Here is a 22,190-nt window from a genome sequence, read left to right as displayed (position 1 = left end):
GCAGGTCAGCGCTGGCCACGGAGGCTTCGCGGTGGGGGCGGCGGGGGCTCTGCACCAGGTGCTGGCCTCCCTTGGCTCCGGCTCTCGGAAACGCAAGCCAGATGGTGCGCAGTTCGCTCATGATTTCCCAGGCCGCCCCTCGTTGGGCCAAATGGCTGCGCGGCGGCCTGGGCACTGGCCACGGCGAAGTCGAGGTGTGACTGGCACGCTCCCTGCTCCCCTCGGCCTTGTTAGAGCCGCGTCTCCGGCCCCGCGCACGTATTACAGGCCCCATAAAGCAGGCTCGATTGCACAGTTATGTTAGCTCGCTGACACGGAAAGACAGCCGACCCGGGGAGCGGGCGCTGGGGGAGCCGCGGGGGTCGGGCGGCAGCTGACGGCGCGTCTGCCCGGGGCGGGACACGGACAAAAGCCATTTCTGCTCCTGGGAGAGTTTTCCATCCTGCACTTAAGAATTTTTATGGGTTTGTGGTGACATTTCCATTTTAATTTGTTAATTATTATTGGTGAAATTGAGAGGCAACTCCAGATTTATTGCATTTCACAGTCTGTTGTGTTCCACATACAGCTGTGAATCTTAACAGTCGGGAGGGCAGCCTGCCCGGCACGGCGAGCATTAACCCTCGCGGCACCGGGCGCCGGGCGCCGGGCCTGGCCTCGCTCCCCCAGGGGGCTGCAGGGTGGGCGCCGGGATCGGGCCACCAAACCCACCGCCCTCCCCGGGGCCAGGCGGGTCTTACAGGCTCAGGGCAGGCGCAGGGAGTCGGGTCTTTCTGGCCGGCTCTCCCTGGGCGGCTCCCGGCTGACCTTCCGCTGTCCCCTCCAGGTGGTGCTGGCCGCCAGGACAAGGCTGGGCGCAGGCTGGACACGGTGCTCCCGACCCGCAAAGTACCGGGCGGGGGAGGCGCTTTCGGTGGCTGCCTGGCTACTAATTTTTTAAAAAAACTCATCTACATTTTTTTTTTTCCGCTTGAGGCAACTAATGTTTACAACAGGCCGGCAGCTTCGATTTTTTTCTGGAATTAGATTTCCGTGGAATGGGTGTGCGGTCAACACACACATCACACTCACACTCACACTCAATTTTACTTATGGTTGGCACAACCTTTTTAAAATCGCCATTCATTCATTTTTGTTTTCTCGCCCCGGGTATGTGGGCTCGGTCCACGTCCCCACGGCCCCTGCCCCTACACTGGAAACTCGAGGGGCCGGCGCTGCCTCCCCTCACCGCGCCAGCCCGGTCAGCCCCCGGGGTGAGAGGAAATGTGAGTGTTGATAATTAATACCCTGGTTCACGCGTTCACTGAAACACTTACAACTCAGGAACGCTGGAAATAAATGACCGGCCGTGGAAAAAGGCTTTGATAAATGACTGTGCTCCAAGAAACACGCTGGTGATTAGAAGTTAGATTTATGAGCCCGAAACGATGTGGGGGTGCCCACACCGCCCGCGGGTGGCGGGGGGAGCCAGACACAGTGACCTGACACCCACCCGGAGACGCCCGTGCCCGTTTTGTTATTCACTTAAACCTGCTCCAACAATAAGTCACGGCGACGCGCACGACTGCACGTGTGGCCCACGTCGGGGAAACATGCACTGGGAAACCCCCTCCCTTTCCCAGCGGCGTCCAGGAGAAGGTGGTGCCCTGCAGTTGGGGGACCCTGAGCCGCCAGCCGTGAAGTGCTCGCCTCGCCTGCACCCTTGTCCCGCCGGTGCCCGAGAGAGAGAGAGAGAGAGAGAGAGGGGGGGGGGGGGCTGAAGGCCGGCACCCGGGGTGTGGTGGCGTGCGTCCCTGCGGAGCCACTTGGGCGCGGGATGGGCATGGGGGCAAGTGTGGGGGCTGGGGGGGTGGGGGTGGGGGCTGGGGTGGGGGCCTGGCTTGGCCAGAGCTGCAGACAGTGGGAGCTCGGCTGTGAGTCCCTGGGTCTGCCGCCTGCTTTACTGCAGGTGACGGGGCTTGAACCCCCACTTTCCAGACATTGGGACAACTCAGTTTGCTGGTCAGAGTGGAAAATTGGGTCCCAACACTGTCTTAAGACGGTTTCCTTTCGGGGTGAGGATGGGAGGGTCTTCCCAAATTGCCCGGGAGGCCTGGCGGGGCTGCGTGCAGGCCTGAGTGCAGGCCTGAGTCTCCTGCTCTTGCTTTGACATTAGACTCGAATAATCACCATGGCTTGGCGCCGACCGCAGGCTGCTGCTGGGCTCCCGGAGGGCTGACCTTCACGGGGAAGGAAAGAAATAGGCCCTTCTTGACGTGAGCTGAAGCCGGGCGGATGGCGTCCACTCAGGCGGGGGTTCCCTGATCACCCTGCACCCACCCCAGGGATCAGTGAGGAGGCTGGGGGGCAGCAGGTAGGCGGGGTTGTGGGGTGGGCACCTCAACCCGGGTCCATCTTCCTGGGTCAGACTGACACAGGCAGCCCCTCCCACCCCAGGGAGGGCGGCAGGAGCGCGGGCGGGGGCCCTGATGGAGGAGGAGCCGTCAGCAGCCCCGCGTCCCTCCAGCGGCTGCTGATGGATTGAGAGCTAATGGCTTTGCAATCTGCAGCATCGAGGAGCCCAGGTAGCGGAGGGATGATTTGAGACCAGAGCACAGAAATTAATTTGGGGGCGCCTGGGCTAGAAGAGAAGCCATGCAATCATCCCAGCCCCCCGACTCCCCTTCAAGACGGATGGACACTCCAGCCCCCTCTTCCCAGCTACCTCCTGGGCCAGGCCACCCCGCCCCCTGTCCAGATCATTGCAGGGCATCCTGTCTTGCGCCCCCGACCCCCCGCTTCCATGCACTCTTGTTACAGCCTGTTTCCAGGGCAGCCACAGGAGCCTCTGCAAGCCCAAGCCCCCCGGCTTGCCGCCTGCCCAGCCTCTCCGCCCGCCGCGCCCCGAGCCGCGACTTTACTGGCACGCGGGGTCTCTGCAGGTGCAGCCAGCTGAGGGTCAGGGAACCATCATTCCGGAGTGCAGTGGCCCTAAGTCCCTGCCCTGTGGCCCGCAAGGAGGGGAGAGGACAGAGACACACCTGGGAGAGGGCAGAGGTGGGGGGACTGTCCAAGCTGGTCAGTGGATCGGAGCTGGGAGAGGCCGAAGGGGGTTCCCTAGAACCTCTGGAGCCAGTGGGGTCCTGCCCACACCGTAACCTGGAGCTCAGCCGGGCTGGAGAGGCCTGTGGCTGCCTGGCTGTGGTCAGCCGTTTGGCCGCAGGAAATGAGTCCGTCTGTCTCCCAGGGGCCTCTGGATCCCTCGCGGCAGTCGCCCCCCTCCCTGGCCACCGGCAGCCTCTGGAGCCCTCTCTCGTCATCTCCCCGCTGTCCCATCTTTGTCCCTCCACCCCTGCAGCCCCCACGCGGCAGGGCCTATGCACCGCCGCTCCTCCACCGTCGCGCATTCTGATGTCTAGCTCCCGTTTCATCTTCCTCAACTATCTGCTGTTCTCAGCGGCCCCTCCCGCACCCCCTCTGCCAAGCACCCTGAGGCTCTTCTCTGCAGTGTGTGTCCCCGAGCACCCGGCACAGGGCACATTCCACCCGACTCTCCTGTCCGGCTGGAATACCAGCCCGAAGGGCAGCGGGCCGGGCACCCGGCGTAGGAGGAAGACTTCTGCCTGCACAGGACGCCCCACCCCCACTCTGAGGCCCCCCAGGCCCCAGAGGGATGCGCGGCCCAAGTCCAGCTCTGACCCTGGTGAGGGCGCGGATCCTACCCGGCGGAGGCCGCCCCTTGGCTGAGACAGCCCTTGGGGACCACCCATGCATTTGGGGCGTGGCTGGGGGTATGGGATTGTTGCAGACGCACCCAAGGCGCAGAGTGAGGGCCTCCCCGCCTCCTCCACACCCTCTTCTTTGGCATTTTTGGACTCTGTGTTCTTGGTCCTCTCTTCAACAGGTGGACACGGTCAGGTCTGGTCTCCTTACGTCCCCTGCCCTTGGCTTTCTGCCCACACCGCACTGCTCCATCCCTCCCCACCGTCACTCTGGCTGAGTCCTCACCTCCCATCTACTCTTACTCCAGATGCAAATGACCCCCCTGTTGTTGCCAAACCCCGTGGGGAAGCGCTCCCCTTCCGGCTTGACATCTGGGGACACTGGCTCCCCAAGCTTGGCCCTCCCAACTGGTGACACCTTTCCTCGTCTCCCTGTGGGCTCCCTGAGTTCCAGGCACCTGCCCTTACCTGTGGTCAGCGCTGCCCCCTCACTGGGAGGGGCGCGATGGGCGTTCCAGGAAGCCAGTTAGAAAGGGGCCTCCCCTCCCCACCTCTGAGGCCTGCTGGGCGCTGGGCGCATGGACCCCCCCAGCCCCGGCTTCACTTGCTCCTGCGGGTTCCACCAACACCCCGATCTCAGAACGTTCGCCTTCTTGGCTTCCTCCCTCTGCTCCTTCCTCCTCTCAGTCTTGACCCCTGGGACGTCCAGGCTGGACTGTGGGATCTCCAGAATCTCCTCCTTTGCTCTAACAGCTGCCCAGTCCTGGGCCTCCTCCTCCTGTCACCTCCTTCCTTTGACTCCCACTGTCTCCTCACCGACCCCAGAAGATGCACATCAGCCGCAGTGGGTCCCCCAGACCCATCCTCAGGCTGCTTTGGGAGACGCCGGGAGGGGAGAGCCGTGCAGCGCTGTGTGGAAGTCCCGTGTGAACACAGGGGCATTTCTGGGTAGGCACGAGGCTGACGCAGGAGAGACGCTTGTCCTCCAAGCGTGAGGACCCAGGATGAGGAGCTGGAGAGCTCGTGACAGGTAAGTGGGGATGAAGCAAAGGGATTCCTTCAGCTCCCAGACTGACCACCATCGAGGCCACCGTCGAGAACCCAGGGCGCCGGCGGGGCCTCTGGACATTGTCATGTCAGCCGTTCAGAGGCTGAGGCGACGGCTGGCCGCCTTTTGTTTGGCTTCAAAAGCTGCCTTTGTTCCACGCCGTTGCTCCTCTCGCTGATAAAATCACAACTTTTAGGCACCACCCGCCCGTTGTCAGGTGGTGCCGACACGCGTTCTCGTTAGTGCTCACGACAGCTTTCACTTGTGCATGTGGAAACGGAGGAAGGAGCCAGGTTCGGAGCCTGCCTGGGTGACACAGTGAGTCAATGCCCGAGCTGTCGTTGGAGCCCCCGGTCAGGCCGCGCGGTCAGTGCTCCTGACCTGGGAGCTGCTGTAAGGACAGTTCTCTGGGCCCTCTGTGCCTGCCCTTTCTTGCTCCTCCACCTCTGACAGGGAGAGGCGAGGGCCGGCTGGCTCCCTGTCACCACCCTGGCCTGGAAGTCCTGGCTACGGTGGGAGCTTCCCAGCTACAGGGCACCTACTCTGTGCAGGGGGCACTACCTGCACGCTGCTTGGTGAGCCCCGGAGAGGCGGCCACATGCAGGCGCCTGAAAGCAGAGCCTTCGCCCTCACCTTTCCTGGTCGTCTCGCGAGGTCGAGGCTCGCAGACCAAGGCGCGGCTCAGCGTTCCGGCCTGAATGTTCCAGCAAACACTGGCTTCGGGATTGGGGTCTGGGCGCTTGGGCTCAGGAGCTGGGCGGGGGTGCTGCTTTTATAGGCAAAGGGGGCGGGGCCAGTCACCGTGCAGATGAGGCTCTCAGTCGCTGTGGTTCTGACTGGCGGACAGTTCATCAAGTGGTGACTGGTCCAATTTCAACGCCGGGTGTGGCTGGCTGTGGGGGTCATGTCTCCTGGGCTCAAACCCCCACTCACCCCACAGGCCCGGGGGCCTGCGTGTGCCTGGGGCCTGGTCCCCGCAGCCTCCTGGCCCTGCTCTGACGTTACCCAGACTCGGCCTGTCTCCATGTTCCTTTTTCTTTTTTTATTTCTCAAATAGTTGCGTGTGTGAACCGTCAGAGACTCCTGACTCCCTTACTGGGAAGCAGGGTCTGGTGCTGGCCGCCCTGGAGCCTCGCCTGGGGTGCAAGATCAGGTGGAGGGGCTCCCCCAACGCTCCCCGACCCCCTCCTTGCAAACGGCAGCTCCTTCTTCCTCTTCTCAGTAGCCATGAAACAGATTTCTCTTTTCCCAGCCGGCCAGTCCTACTGACCATTAAGCATTATCATTCCTAATATCTTTCACCACAATTTATTTGGTGGTTTGATGGGCAAAAAATATTCCCGGTCCATACCTTTAATGTAACGAGGGCATTAGTGATGCGTAATGGAGGTGGAAATCACTTTCTAATACATAAAACATAAATACAGCCAAAGTGCACAAATGAGCCGTAACTCTTCCTTCTTTCATGGTCAATAAAAAAATCCCCACAATCTTTCCTCATTAATTTGGACCAGGATGAAACTGTGGGGCTGCTGATTTTCCAAAGTGCTTTCTGCAAAATAATGAGGCTGTTTATTAACATCTAGAAGGCTAGGGAGAGCTGGTGGCTATGACAGTTTCTATAGTAACTGCCAGGAAGGATGTGAGGGCGGCTGGCAAAGCTGAGCCGCCCCCACCCCGACGCTGGATTGTGAGGGGCGGACCTGGGGGCCTGGGACTAGTGAAGAGATGCTTCGTGGGGTAAACTTGGTTGATGTTTGGGGGGATAGAGACGATTTTAGAGTTTGATGAAAGTAGCATTTGATAGCAAGGGACTTTGGTTTTATGCTTGCAAATAGAATATCTTAAAATTATGTCTGCGTGTGCACAGCGCAGCTATGAAATAGGCTAAAAACAGACACTTGGGTGGCGCCGGGGGTAAAGTCTCAACACAATGAAGCTGTCCCCAGCCACTGCAGCCTGAGTTCCATCCCCGGCCAGGGAGCTACCCACAGGGCGCAGCAGACCTCTCCTGTCTCCCCGCTGCTCCCCTCAGCAGTGGATCTCAGTGGATCTGCCTGTTCTGCTCCCCACTCTGTCTCTGGCGAATCCCCTCACCCCCTGCACCTCTGGCCTGCACCCCAGTTCTTGTAGGCATAAATAAATAAAAATAAATCTTAAAAAAAAAATCCAGACTGTTGGATACCACCTCAGACCCACAAGGACAGCTCCAGTGGGAAAGACAATAACAAGTGCTGGCAGGGATGTGGGGTGGCCTCACACGTGGCTGCGGGAACCTCAGTGGAACACACGCTGTGGAGAGCAAGGCTGCGCCTTGAGGGTCCGGAGAGTCCACAGAGCCTGGCAAGTCTCCCGTACCCAAGGGCAGCGAGAGCTGTGTCCACACGGAGCTCCCGAGAGCCCTCTGAGCTGCTCATGAGATCCCCGGATGAAACAGCCCACGGTCCTCCCAGAGATGATAAGAAAATGTGGTATGTCATGTGATGGGGCGTCACCTTGCTTGATCTTTGGGGGGCGATTCCATGGGTGAGGCTTGAACACATCATGCAAAGGGAAGGAAGCCAGTCACGACAGAGCCCAGGCGATGGATTCTGTGCTCGTTTTCTAGAGCAGACATAACAGCACCACCAACTGGGCGGCTTAAAGGACAGAAACTGATGGCCTCCCGGCTCTGGAGGTTGGAGTCCAAAGTCAAGGTGTCACCCAGGCTGGTTCCTGCTGAGGATCATGAAAAGGAGTCTGTGCCTGCTTCTCTCCAGCTTCTGGGGGCTGCTTGGCAGCCCTTGGCCTCCGTTGGCTTGTAGACAGCTTCTCCCTGTGTCTTCACAGCTTCTTCCCTGTGTCTGTCTCTTATTCAGAGAAGTGTCCAAATTTCCCCCTTTTATAAGGACGGCAGTTAGATTGGCTCAGGGGTTTCCTCCTTCAGTACGGCCTCCTGTCGGCTCAGTGCCGTGTACAGCAGACCCATTTTCAAGTAAGACTGGATGATGAGATACAGGAGGTAGGGCTTCAGCATACGAGTTTCGGGGGTAGAGTGTATGATCAAGCCACAGCACCCTGCATTTATAGGAAACGCCCAGAATTTGCAACTCTGCGGATGCAGGAAGCAGGCTTATGTTTACCCGAGGCTGGAGGTTTGAAATGGAGAGTGACTACTAATGTGGGCTTGAGGTTTTTTGGGGGGTGACGAAAATGTTCTAAAATTGTGGTGACGATGGTCACACAACTCTCCCAGTGTCCTGAAAACCATGGAGTTGCGCAGTCTGCATTGGCGAGTTGTACGGTGTGTGATCTATTTCAATAAAACGGGTGAAAAAGATGATTGAACAGCCAAGAATAGAAGTGTTTTCTTTGCAGATTTCTGCCTGGCAGCCTTTTGTGGTTACTGCTTTAACTGGCACCCACAGAGCCCGCTCAGCCTCCCTCGATGTCCCCGCCCCGTCTTCCCAGCGTCTTCCTGCCCTTTCTCTGTCCGGACCATCCTGTGTCTGGTCAAGCCCCGCCCCTTTCATGAAATCGCTCCTGCTGGCTTTAGTCCTCCCGGACCCCTTTCTTCCCGAGCTCCTGCAGCACGCGAGTTGGCTCTTGAGTCTCCACAGGCCACCTTGACTTATTCTCTGATTGTTTACGAGGCTGTCATCTTCCCGACTGGATGGCAGCTTCCCACAGAGCAAGGACATGGCCCTTGCCTGCTTTCCCGGTGGTGCTGCCGACCACAGTTGGTGCTGCGTGCATCTGCAATAGCCCCCCTCACCATTCCACCTAGGGAAGCCTCGCACCCCGCTGCCGCTCCAGGGACTGAGCAGCATCCAAGAGCGTGGAACTTGCTCTCGTGCATCTCCGAGTCATGGTGTCACTTGCTCAGTGTCCCTGAGAGTCAGGGTCACTTTTACTCAGAGAAGTCCTCTCTTTGGGAGAGAGCGCCCAGCTGCAGGAAGCCCCACCGCGGGAGCCTGGGATGGTCCACCTGGCCCGGGAGGTCACTCTCAAGAGAGGGCTGGGCTTCCACACTGCGGGGTCTGTTCTTGGAAAGCCTGCGGTCGGGGAAGGGTTTGCCACGTTCCTTTGGTTCCTTTGTCGCTGTCAGCTTTCTTTTCCCTTCCTGCACCCCCCGGTGCCTCCCTCTCTTTCTAGATGGCTTAGATTTCTATCTTGATTTCAGCTGATTAAGAGAAAAGATCAACTTGGTATATGACTTATTTGCATTTTAAGTCCTAGTTCCAGAAGCTAGAGAAAGCTTTCTGGCTCAAGGTCTTAGGGTTTCTAATGGAGTGTTTCCCAAGGGATGATATTTTAGGCCGGAGGGGAGTTATTAGGATAAATGGAGTGCTTTATATTATTCTTACTTATTAGATTGGAGAGACTCCATTACCGAAGGTTCCTCTCTGAAACCCTCTGTGCCAATTTTCAACATTTTTCTTTATCAGAAGTGGGAGCTTTTTTTTAAAATGAATTTTTATGAACTCCAATCTAGAAAGCAGTAAGAGTGGACTCCCGGTCAGGGTGACACTGCAGGTTGTACTTCAAGTACAGACCAAAACTGAGAAAATATAAAACTGGGAAAGTTACAAAGACATAGTCACCGTGATAGGCATGAAGACGTATTTCTCAATAGCTCAGTATAACATTGAGACAAAATAATCTGTCGGGATGTGGAAGATATAAGTGATGAAATTAATCATTTGACCTAATCGACATATGGAAAACACCATCCAACAAAGATGAATGCACCTTCTTCTCAGTTGAATAAATGAACATGAGACATTCGCCAACATTGATCACACAGTAGCTCATAAAGCAACGCTTAACAACTTTCAAAGGATGGAAATAGTTCAGAGTATGTTCTCTAACCACAGTGCAATTAAACTGGAATCAATAACAAAAAGATAACTAGAAAATCCAACTGCCTAGTAATTAAGCCACACACTTCTAAGTAACCTGTGGTTCAAAGAAGAAATTGCAATGGAAATTTGGAAGTTAGAAAATATTTCTAACTAAAGGATAATGAAGATACATCATCCTTTACTTTCAGATTATAGCTAAAGGAGTGCCTAGAGAGAAATTTATAGCAGTGTGTCTGTGTGTGTATGCTGAAAATCAATAACTTCAGCTTTCATTTCAAGAGACAAGAAAAATAAAATCAAACCACCTTCAAAGAAAGTAACAGGGAAGAAATTATAAGAACAAAAGTGTAAATAAATGTAACAGAATGCAAATATTCAAAAAAGAAAATCTATACAGAATAGATTATTTGAGATTAATAAAGCTGATAAAGTCCTAATAAAACCAACCAAGAACAAAAGAGAAAAAACACGTCACCAATACAAGGAATGAAAAAGGGGAGGAGAGCAATTCTGTAGAAGTTACAAACATTTTATAGATAATAATAAGATGTGAGGATGTGTCTGCTGAAGATCTTCTATCTCAAATATCTAATAAATTCTTATAACTCAGTAAAGAAAACAGCCCAATAAAAATGGGCAAAAGATTTGAGCAGACACTTCACCAGAGATGATACATGAGCAAGCACATGCCAAGAAGCTCAACATCCTTTGGGATGAAAATGGAAACTAGAATTACAAGGAAACACCACTGCCCACAAACCAGATCAGCTAAGATTAAAAGACTCTCCATCCATGGGCTGCTGGGACTGGGGAGTGAGCTCACCACAAAAATATCAGCTTTAAGTGGATCATGTTCCATTTGATATTAATATTATAGTTCTTTGAGAAAGTATTAAAAATAACACAAAGAGATATAGCCAAAGAGCCAACAGAAAATTAAACATGGAATACTACAAAACATTATAATAGTCCAAAAGAAGGCAGGAAAGGAGACATGAATAAGAAACAGAGGAGCTAAACCCAAAATAAATAACATGGTTCACCTAAATTAACCATATTAATTATTAAATGTAAATGCCATATAGTCCAAGAAAAAGACAAAGACTGTCAAACTGGATAAATACATGAGACTCATTGCTATATTATGTACCTGGACTCTATCTTATATACATAGAAAATACAGGTTAAAATTAAAAGGATAGGAGAATATATTTTAGGCAAAATCCAACAAATAGAAAGCTGGAGTGGTTTTAACACTACCTGGCAATGCAAACTTCAGAGCCAAGAGGTCCAGGAATCAACGAAGATAGCACCTAAAGAGGCCGATTCACCGGGAGCACCCAATAATTCTTAGTTTCAATTCACATTCCAACAGAGCTTCAAAATACATGAAGCATAAACACGGAACTGAACGGAGAAGTAAACGAATCCACAATTATTTTTTGCAGACTTTGATGTTCTTACAGTAGTTGATGGAACAAATAGAGCATCAGAAAGTATATGGAAAACTCGAGCAACACCTTCAACCGATATGCCCTGCTCGACATTGTAGAACATTCTTCTCCAGATGGGTAGAATTCACATTCTGAGTCAGTGCATCTGGAAGCTTCATGAAGATAAACCCAGTTTTGGTCACGTGGAAAACTTTATAGGATTAAAAGAACAGATATAATAGGAATTATCTTCTCTACCATTAAAGATTTAAATTAGAAGTCAATAAAAGAAGGATATCTGGGAAATCTTGGAAATTAAGCACCACACTTCTACATAACCCAGGGGGGCAAAAAGGAAGCCAAAGGGGAATTAGAAAATATTTTGAATGGAGTAAAAATAAGCACAACATATCCAAATTTGTGAAAGACAGCTAAAGCAGAGCTTAGTGGGAAATTTCAAAATTAATTATTAAAATTAATCCATTCAGCATCTAGTTAATTACGTTAGAAAAGTTAAAGGGCTCATGTCAATGCTCTAAGCATCCCCTCATAGGAAATAGAAAAAAATAGCAAGTTAAGTGGGAAACAGCAGGTGGGGAGGAAACAGTAAAGAATTTAAGACAATGAAATTGAAAAGAGAGAAAAGCAATAGAGAAAAGCAATAAAGGCAAAAGCTGTTTTTTATTTAAAGGATCAGTGAAATTGATAAAATTCAAGACAGACTGAGCAAGAATAAAAGAGCAAAGACACAAATTATGTGTATCATGAATGTAGCAGAAGAATCAGGGCAGACTCCACAGTCATTGAAGATAAGAAGGATGTATTGCAGACAACTCTGTGCCCATAATTTTGACAATTTAGAAGAAAATGGATCAATTCCTGAAGGACAAAAACTACCTAGGTTCACTCAGGAAGAAACATATAACCCGAATAGTTTATGTCTGTTTAAGAAATTGAATTTGTAGTTAAAAATCTTGCTAGAAAACTCCAGGCACAATTGTCTTGCTAGGTGAACTCTACGACATATTACAAAAAAAAAAAAAAAATACTAACTCTATACAAAGTCTTCCAGAAAATAGAAGAGGAGAGAATACTTCCCAAGGTAGGGTCAGGCTACTTGATTGGAGGACTCGCTACAAAGCTCTAATGGATTGCCACTGAGGGACACTGAGGGGGCAGCATGGGCTGGGAAATTCAGAAATAAGCCCACAAATACATGGTCTCATGATTTTGACCAAGATACAAAAATTATTAATGAAAAAAACACATTTTAAGTAAAGGTGCTGGGACATTTGCACATCTTATATGCAGAAAACAAAAGGGAACATTCACTCATGCTTTGCTCCTTATAATTCCTAAATGCAGAGCCTAAAACATGGAAGCCTCTAGAACAATTCTGTTTCCCAAACAGACCCTCTGCAATGATGGGCAGCTTCTGTCTGTCTGTGTTGTCCAGCATGTTCAGCATTTGAAATGTGGGTAGCAAGACAAAATAAATGAATTTTAATCACCTTTAATTTTAATTAATTTAAATATAAAGACAACCACGTGTACTTGATAGTACATGCAGCTACATTAGACAAAGAAGTTCGACAAGAAAACACAGGAGAACATTTTGTGTAGCTGAAGTTTCTATAGTTCCTCAAATATGACACTAAAAGTAAGACCAATACAAGGGAAGATGGATAAAATAGGCTTCATCAAAGTGAGAAACTTCTGTTCTGTGAAAGATTTTTAAGAGAATGAAAAGACAAGCCATGGAGTGGGAGAATTACATTTGCAAATCACATATCTGATAAATCACTGTTCAGAGTCTTTAGAGAATTCTCAACCTCAATAAAAATAAACCAATTCAACAAAAATGGGCAAAGATCTGAACAGATACTTCATCAAAGAATATATGTGGAAAACAAACAAGCACAGGAACAAAAGCCTCAACATCCCTAGCTGGGATTTAAAATGCCATTTGAAACCACAGTGAGCTACCACTCCACAGCTCTTAGCATGGTTAAAAGGAAAAAAAAATCTGACAATACCAAGTGTTGACAAGGATGTAGGGCAGCTGGGACTCTTGCGTTTACTGCTAGGGAAGCACATGTTACAAAGACGTGGAAAATACTTTTGCAGTCTACCATGAGGTGAAATATAAACTTGACAGATGACCCAGCAGTTCTACTCTTGGTATTTCCCCGAGAGAATGAAAAGGTTTAGTCACAAAAGACTCCACTAAGATTGTCAGCACCGGTTTCCATCATTCCAGCCCCAAGGAGGAACCAGTTCAGGGACCCATCACAGGTGAATAGCTGGTCTACCTGTGCACTGGAATACTTCTCCGCAGTAAAGAAGAAAGTAAAGACACGTGCAGCAACATTCTTGAACCCCCAAAATACTTGGCTGACACAGAGTGCATGCTGATCCTATCTTAGGTGAAGTTTAAAGTCTGGCAGGAACCATCCAGTGATGGGAAACGTACCTGTGGTTCCATGCTGGGGTGGTCGTAGGGGTTGATGTAAAGGGGCTCGGGGAACAGGTCATCTCTTTACCTGTCCATCTTGATTGACGTGTTACATGCACACCTTTATGGAGGTGATGGAAACACGGGCATATGGATTTGTCAGAAGTTTTTGAGTTTCACTCTTGAGATGTGTGCAAAGCACTGGACTTAAAATTTTTTTCGAAAGCAAATGAGAGGAGTTCCTATTTGCAGGTGTGAAATGATCTCTAGGACACATAGTTAAATGGAAAAATTAACAACCTGTGTACACAGCTTGTTAATTTTGCAATAAAACTAAAAATTGATTGCCTCATTTTTCCCTCTGACAAATGTCATTATTGGATAGTTTCCTTCCCACCGCCCCTTATCCCCTTGGACTCTCTCCCGCCCCATCCCTCCTCACTGCACAAGCCTCTCTCAGTGGCTGGCTTTTATACGTGTGTTGCCTTGTTGAATTGTCTGCTGTGTGAATGCCCAGCCTCTGCCTGCGTCCTCCTGACCTGCTTTCCTGACATCCTTCCCTGGAGCTCCTTGTCCAAGTCGCTGTCCATGGCAGCACCTCGGCTTCTTCATGGCTGAGTACTATTCCACGGCATTCAGCCGACGTCTCTCCATCCAGTCTCCCACCGGTGGGTGCTCGGGTTGTTCCCTGGCCTGCCTTTGTCAACATGCTGCGGTGAACATGTCGGATGTGAGGTTTTGGGGGGCGGTTTCATGGTCTTTGGAGGGTGCCCAGCATGGGCCATTTTAGCCGACATTCCCACCAACCGTGTGATCGGGTCTCTCTTCCTCCACATCCTCTCCACTGCCGGTTGCTGGGGGTCTTTTGAGGGGCGTCTTTTGAGGGGCGCCTTTCCCATAAGTGGCATCTCGTCGTGGTTTTGCCTGCATCCCCCTTAGTAATGGTGAACGTGTTCCTCGTCTGCCCTCTGGGGGTGTCTGTCCACGCCTGCTGCCCTTTGACCCGCTGGGCTTCTGTGTTGCCCCACGCTCCTGGGCGGGCGTCTCCTCGTGCCGGATGGGGGTGAGCCTGCACCGGCCTCATGGGAGGGACCCGTTCCCCACACTCAGTCCACAGCAGCCCCTGGTCCTGGGGGTGTGACAGGTGTCCTGGCGCCCGAGGGGCCACACGGGTCTGTGCTCCGCTCCTCCTGTCCCCGGTTAACACCTCGCAGGTGTGCTGAGTTTTCATATCAAAATATCATTGAGATACAGTGAGAGCGAAATTTGTGTGATCCTTTTTGGAGCCCTTGAGTGAATTCTGAGGGGCCCGGGCTACAGGGGTGGACGAAAGCCCGCCTCTCTCCTCCCCGGGACCCCGACCAAAGACCAAAGCTGTGACTGGGAGGCATTTGCGAGGGGCTGAGACCCCCTCCTGGGGCCATTGTTCCAGGTGCAATACGAACCCGGGAGGTAAATGAGTGGGTGAACGTGTGACCCTTCAAGCCTAGGGGGTCCTTCTGGGAAGCCTGGGAACTCAGCACCTGGCCTGGGAGATGGCGGTGAACCCGTGAAAGGGGGGGTGGGTGAGTGGGGAGTCCTCGCCCCCTGGTGCCCTCACGACAAGCACCCCTGCCAGGGAGGGAAGCTGGCCCTGGACCAGAGGCATAAGTGGCCTGTCCTCTTCAACCTCACTGCCCACCTGCGTGGAGGGGCCACCCCCGCGCCTGCCTCCCCCTCACCCCGTCCCCCGCGGCCAGGCCTTCCGCTGAAGCTGAATTTAGATGAAGCCATTTGGGGATACGTTTTCCCCAGACGGGGTATCCTGGGAGGGGATTTTGGGGAGGTGGAGGCGGGAGGCAGGGGCCCCGCGGGGAGCCCTCAGCCCTGGGAGGCCTCCCCACATGACAGATTCCGCCAAAACAGTCGGACCTGCCAGCCCCGTGGGGAGGCGGCTGCGGGCAGTGGCTGGATTTGGAGCGGGTGACAGCTGGGGACCGGGCGGGGAGCGGGGCTCCGCCGCGTCTGAGGACACGAACTCCCTCTCTTTCGGGAATAGTTACGGTGGGGCCGAGGGGGGTTGTTGACTGAGAGAGGCTCGGGGCCCCCAGCCTCCCCGACACCCCCAGGAGACCGACGCAGACGACGTGGGGCTGAAATGCACGGCCTTGGGGAGCGGCGGCGCCATCCCACGCCGGCGGGGTCAGGGGGTGAGACTGGCGTGAAGCCCTCTCGCAGGTGCCACTGCCTCAGGTGAGACTCCCCTGGACCCAGGTGAGGAGGGGAGACTCCGTCTGAAGCCCACCCCGCCCTCGGCTCCTTTGCAAACCCCGCTGTGGCCTGACCCTGCTGGTCCCCAGTTTCATGGGGGCCTCCCCCTGCTGAGCCAGGGCCAGTGCCAGGGGGCTCCCCCACGGTCCCTGAGCGCCCCGTTTCTCAGGTGCCTTGGCCTGCAGGGGGCACCGTTGACTTAACCACAGCGTCGGGGAGAGCCGGAAAGCGCTCCGTGCAGCCCTCACGGCACTGGGCAAATGTGTCTGGCTCCAGACGAGCCAGAGCGCGGGGACGTGGGTGAGAGCCGAGCGGGGACGTGGGTGAGAGCCGAGCGGGGACGTGGGTGAGAGCCGAGCGGGGACGTGGGTGAGAGCCGAGGGAACCCGCTGCTGCTGTTTTCACCGCGTCGTCGCGCCCGCGGGCTTGCCGGGGGAGCTGGAGGCTGCGGTCCCTTGGGCTTGACTGAGGGCTGCAGGAGCCCACCACGGCCTCCTAATAGAGCACCCACGGGCGGGGCCCCTGCCCCGCCCAAGGAGGGTGCAGCTGGGCATCAAGGAGGTGGTGGCTGGGGCTGAAAAAGGACTTGGGCAGGATGAGAATCCTGGGGCGGGGGGAGAAAGGAGAAAAGAACCTGCAGGGGCGCGGGGAGCAGGGAGCCACGCGGAGGGGCTGTGCCGGCCTCCCGGCCTGGGGGTGGCACCAGGACTTGGGGACGTGGAGGACACGCTTGGGGGGGACGCGGGGGAGCCCGCGGGGAGCCTGGCAGGGGCAGCCTTTGTCCTGACTTGCGCTTTGAATTTGCTCCTTTCCTCCCAGCCCCGCCTGGCGCCTTCTGCCCGGTCCTGTGGCCCAGCGCGGGGCGCCTTAGCCGGGGGCAGCTTTCAGGCCTCAGTGGCCCCGCTTTGGGCCAACCCTGTTGGGCTGTGACTGTGACTGTGGGTGTTTCGTGGGGAAACAAAAGTTCTTTTCCTGTTTTTGGCCTTTTCAAGGTTTTATATATACACATACGTGATCACGCACATCCCGAGGGGCGCAGGCGGCAGGACCCCAGGGCAGCGCTGTCTCTTCCAGGAGGGCCTCCTGGGTTGCGCAGGCCCTGGGCCGCGTCAGCACTGGGCGGGAGGGGCCGCCCCCGCCACCGGCCCCCGGGCACCGCCAGACGCAGCCCCGCGAGGCCCGGGAAGGGGCTCATTCGTCTCCTCTAATGGACCGCGCTGGGGAGCCGGCCAGGAAGCTGCCCCACAATTTCCTGTTCTGCAAGTGCTGGTATTTCAGCAACGGGCCTCAAGTGAGAAGCCCGTAATTAACACAAGCAGATCCGTCTTCCTAATCGTCCCCCGGCTCCCGCGCTGCACCGGCTCCCGGGCCGCGGGGATGGGGCTCGGCCCAGGGCGACGATTCTTATTTTCTTAACTAACAGGAAGGACCTGCGGTGCGGACAAGAGAATGTGTCTCTGTGAGTGTTTTAAGAGATGAAATATCTGCCCAAAGTCGCGCTGGCGGAACTCTCGGGATAGAGACGGTGGCTCGAAGATGCGGCGGCCGCTCCCCCCGCACCCTGCTGAAGCCCCTGCTCTTGTCCAGCTCCCCCAGGACACCCCTCTGCTGCTCTTCACCTGCGTCTGAATGCAAGAGCCCCTGTGGCGGCTGCATTGCTGGTTCTAGAATATTCTGTGCCTATCGTCGCTATGAAGATGGGCGAAATCCCCCAAACGTGCCCGTAGCGTGTGTCTCTGTCGGCAGCAGGGGCAGAGCTGGAGCCCCGCTCCGTCCTGGTCTGATCTTGGCTGCTGTAGCCAGCGCCCCCCACCCCCCGCCCCCCGAATCTGGATTTGCAAGCTGGGTGATCAGCTGGGGGGCACAAACAGTCCTGGGGGCGGGGGTCTGCTGGGTCTCCTGGGGCTGGAAAGAGGCAGCAGGGCTGTCCCTTCTGGAGGTTCCGGGGAGACGGGCTCCTGCCAGCTCTGCCACCCCTGCCGGTGCCTCCTCCCTCTCTGCCTCTGTGGTCACCTGCGTCCTGCGATTCTGTGTCAGGCTTCACCTTTCTCCCCCTTGTGGGGACGCTGAACATTCAGGCTCTTGTCCACTTGCTCATCCCCAACAGGCCGCCCACACACCCCACAGACAGTCCGATCCATGGGGGCGCGGGCTTTTATTGGAGCCACCGCCTTCCTCCCCATGTCATGATGGTGGAGGCTTCAGCCACGTGGGGCCATGGGGTTTCCAAGTGACCAGACTGCTCCGTGCCCTGTGCAGGGCAGCAGGAGGCGCTGAGAATGGGTTTCCAGCGTCCGCCCCAGAGGCCCTCCTGACGGGCTTCCCGGGGGACACCATGTCCTTGCTGTCCAGGCAGCACTTTGGGCTTGCTTTCCCGATGGCTCCATCTCCAGGGAGGGCCCAGCGAGGCTCGCTGCCCCTGGGCGCCCACTCCGCCAGGTGTGTGGGTCTAGGCCTGGCCTCCCGGCTTACTCACTCAGGTGGGGCCCATGTGCTTTGCTTCTTCGCTCACAGGCTGAGAGCAGGACCACAGTTCTGGAACATTCTCTAAAACAATGACGGTCTCCTTGGGAAGTTCTTGGGAAACAAGCTACAGGCTTCCTCCTGCAGTAGCCCCCATCTTCGCTTTGCAGAGTGCCTGGGGGTTCTTATTTGTCCAGTTTTAGTATTTTCTCTTTCCCCAGGCCTGGCTTCTGCTCCCCAGAGCCCTGTGCTCCACCAGCGCGTGGCAGGGGCTCCTGGATGGTGCGGGTGGGGTAATGGGAGCCATAAGAAACCACCACTGTGGGGGTGGGGAAGGTAAAGTCCCATTAATATTCTGGGGGGGCAGCATGTCTCCCCAGACGCAGCTGTCACTGCTTGTCTGACCTGGCCCAGCGATCCAGGGAGTGGCCCCAGAAAGCCGGGGTGTGGACAAATGGGTGGCCGGAGAGGCCGGAGTCAGAGGAGTCCAAGGCAGGGTGGACGGCCAGGGTCCCCGGATAGGAGGCAACGGAAGTGGCCAGATGGAAAGAAAAGCATCTCCGGAGCAATCTGAATTATGTTGGCACTGGCTCTTGAGGGCAGGGCAGGACCCGCAGTGAGTACGATTTGGGTCATCTGGAGGGACCGCGGTTGAAGGGACCTTCCTGACCCCTCCCTGCCTGCCTCCCCCGGTCAGTGGGTTGCATCAAGATGACCCTGCTGCATGGGGTGGGGGGACCCTTTAAACTCCGCTGAGGCTACTGAATCAGATCAGTCATTTTGATTACTGGAGTGACAGGGTCCTGCAATGTTTTGTGACCTGAGAGTAGGCAGGCTGGGCTGCGCTGACATCTGATGCAGGGCCAGGACAAGAGCTGCCCCATGCACACCCCCAGGCCAGCAGGTGGGGAGTGGAGGGGAGCAGGGCCTTCGACCGAGACCTCGGTTCCATGGGTCATTCTGGGACATCAGGATGCACAGGAGCTGCTGGCTGGAGAGGAAGAGAAAACCCTGGAGGCCGGGGAAGGTCTGCGGTGCAGTAAGAACAGACAGAGATGAGGCTGAGCAAGGCTCTGTGCAGAGTCTGCCTTATTTTCTTAAATAGCTTCTGGGAAGAAACAAATGGTACGTGTATGTTTTCTCTGGTTTTAAAGGCAACGCGTGTTCATTATGGAAAATTGGAAAATATTAAAAAGCATAAAGACACAAACAAGAATCACTAGCCATTCAGAAGCAATTACTCAGCATAAATACTCCCACCATTCCGGTGTATAATTTGGTTTATTTTACAGGCTACTTCATGACTCACCTTTGTGCCTGATGTGTCCGGGGGAGGGCAGTGCCACATGGGCAAAAAGGACCATCAGAGAAGGCCACGGACATCCTGAAGTCAGTAATTTGAAAGCTTAGACAAAAAAATCCACGAAGAGTATAAATTTCTAAAACTTACTGAAGAGAAAGGAAAAATCTGACTATTTCTATAACCATTAAGGAAATTGAATTTACTTCTTTATCTTCCCATAAAGAACACATCAGATTTTACTATTCAAGAATAGATACTTTTATTCTTACACAATTTTTCCCCCAGAGAACAGTTTTACAAAATCAACATTTGAGAAGTATATAATCTTGATATCAAAACAGGGACAGTCTGAGAAAGGAAAATTATAGGCCAATCTCAAACATGAACACGGGTACAAAAATCCTAAAAATATGCTCACCAAACACAGAAGAAAGGTATAAAACAGATAATCTATTGTGACTAAGTTGGTTTTATTCCAGAAAGCCCAAACAGAAAATATATAAATTTATTTCTTCTACATAAACAGCTTAAAGGAAAAAAGATACATGCGGCTCATAGACAGAAAATTATTTACTTAAATTCAGTGCTCTCTTCAGATGGACGCTCATTGCACTCAAACGCCAAAGCAGTGATCCAGATTCTGCAGCCTCAGCATCATCCCTGCAGAGGGCACATCAAGTATTCCCTGACACCAACGATGCCCGCCTGTCCCTGGTGCCACTCAGTGTTGCATCAACGTTGTATTGAAGGAACAAAACAGTGCAATAAGACAAGAAAAATAAATAGAAAGACACAAATCAGATGGACAAAGTTAAGCTGTCATTACACGGTTGTCTCAAAAAAAATCCAAAATGATACAGACACAAACTGTACATATTGGAGAGTTTGGCAAGATTATGGAATATAAGATGAATATACAAGTGGGACTTCATCTCACTTACTGCCATCGATGGAATAAACATTTACATTAAACCAATACAATTTACAAATAGCAATGGAAACTAAGAGTAAATTTGATCAAAATATGCAATATGTTTCTACTAAAATTTTAAGTCTTTATTGAAGAAATATTTTAAATGCTTAAATAAATTAAAGAGATTTTAAGGGTACTTTAAGACAGTGCTGTCAAATTCTCCGTTATCTCTAAACTTACCTACAGATACAGAGGATGTCAAACAAATCCCAGGAGGAAGCCATGGGGAAATTGACCTGTTTCAACATTTATATGAAATAAATAGTAAAGCTAATGCAAGATACTCCTGCAGCAGAAATATAGAAAGTGGGGCTTGTCCATCATTCTGATACGAAGATTTAACACAAAACCAGAGAAATCAAGACACTATGGTCTTATTGCAACAGACCAGGGATGCAGAGGGTGATGAAACCTGGCAGGTGTGCGTTGCTGGGGGGGATGCAAGGGCTGGTTGGTCCATCACCAGTGCTGCCACAAACGAAATTACACACTTGTCTTCATGACATTCATAGAAATTAACACAGGTGAGATACTAGCACAACACTTCAGGACCTAGAGTATGTGTGTGAACATGTGGTGGAACCACTAACACACTCACACACTCACAAACATACACACGCAAAATAAACCCCCAGAGAACAAGGGACAGGCTGACCATAGGACACCTAAATACTCCTGCTGGGCCCTACCTGGTGGCGCAAGGGGTTAAGACGCAGCACTAGGAAGCTCTCGCCAGCCACCGCAGCGCGAGTTCAATCCCCGACCAGGGAGCTACCCACAGGGCACAGCAGACCTCTCCTGTCGCCCGCTGCTCCCCCAGCAGTGGATTTCAGTCCATCCGCCTGTTCTGCTCCCCACTCTGCCTCTGGTGAGTCCTTGCACCCCCACACCTCTGGCCTGCACCCCAGTTCTTGTGTCCATAAACAAATAAATCTTTAAAAAAAAATACTCCTGCGTACTAAAGTTACCATAAAGAGGCAAAGACTCCCACCACGGGGGAAGGTATTTACTACCATTAGCTCATGAAGACAAAAAGAAATCCTGAAAAATCAATAGAAAGGTGGGCAAATGTCAGATAGTCATTTAGTAGAAAAACATAATTTCCAATAAGCTGTACCGTTCCTAGTAGCCCTGGAGTGGAAAATAATCTGGCCTGTTATACGTAAACACATGGAACCATCGCACGACACAGCAGTACTGAAAATAGAAGCAGACGTGTTAGGAACTTTCCTCCTCCCCAGCCTTGCCTCTGTAGCTGAGCTCGCCCCTGTGCTGGGCCTGAGGCCGCGTCCATGCTCCTCTGTAGCAAAGCTTTGTCTTTTTCACCTTTACGCCCGCTCTGGAACATTCCAATGTCCATGTTTTGTGGCTGTGGGACCTGCGGGCCAGGCTGGTGCTCTGGTGTGGCGCTAGGTTATCCGCCAGCCACTGGCCCTGGGCTGCCAGCCCACAGCGCTGGCCAGAGGCCCTCTTCAGGCTGCCGGACTTCCTCTGCTTGGCATGGAGGGGTTCGGTTTGCTGTGGTTGAGGCTGGGGCTGTGACCCTAAACAGAGCCACCGCCTGGATGCGCAGGGACCTGGCAGCCAGGTGTGGGAGGTGGTTGGGGCTTGGAGAGGTCGCCAGGCTGGCCGCTGCTGGGTCTGCAGCCACTGCCTGTCCCCGGGGCTTCGGGGGGCTGGGGCTGCACCCTGGGTGCCCAGTCCCACCTGCAGCCTGGTC

The sequence above is a fragment of the Talpa europaea genome (assembly GCF_964194135.1).
Source record: "Talpa europaea genome assembly, chromosome: 9".
Lineage (NCBI taxonomy): Eukaryota > Metazoa > Chordata > Mammalia > Eulipotyphla > Talpidae > Talpa > Talpa europaea.
The sequence above is the reverse complement of the archived record's forward strand: the minus strand, read 5'-3'. Positions refer to the sequence as shown.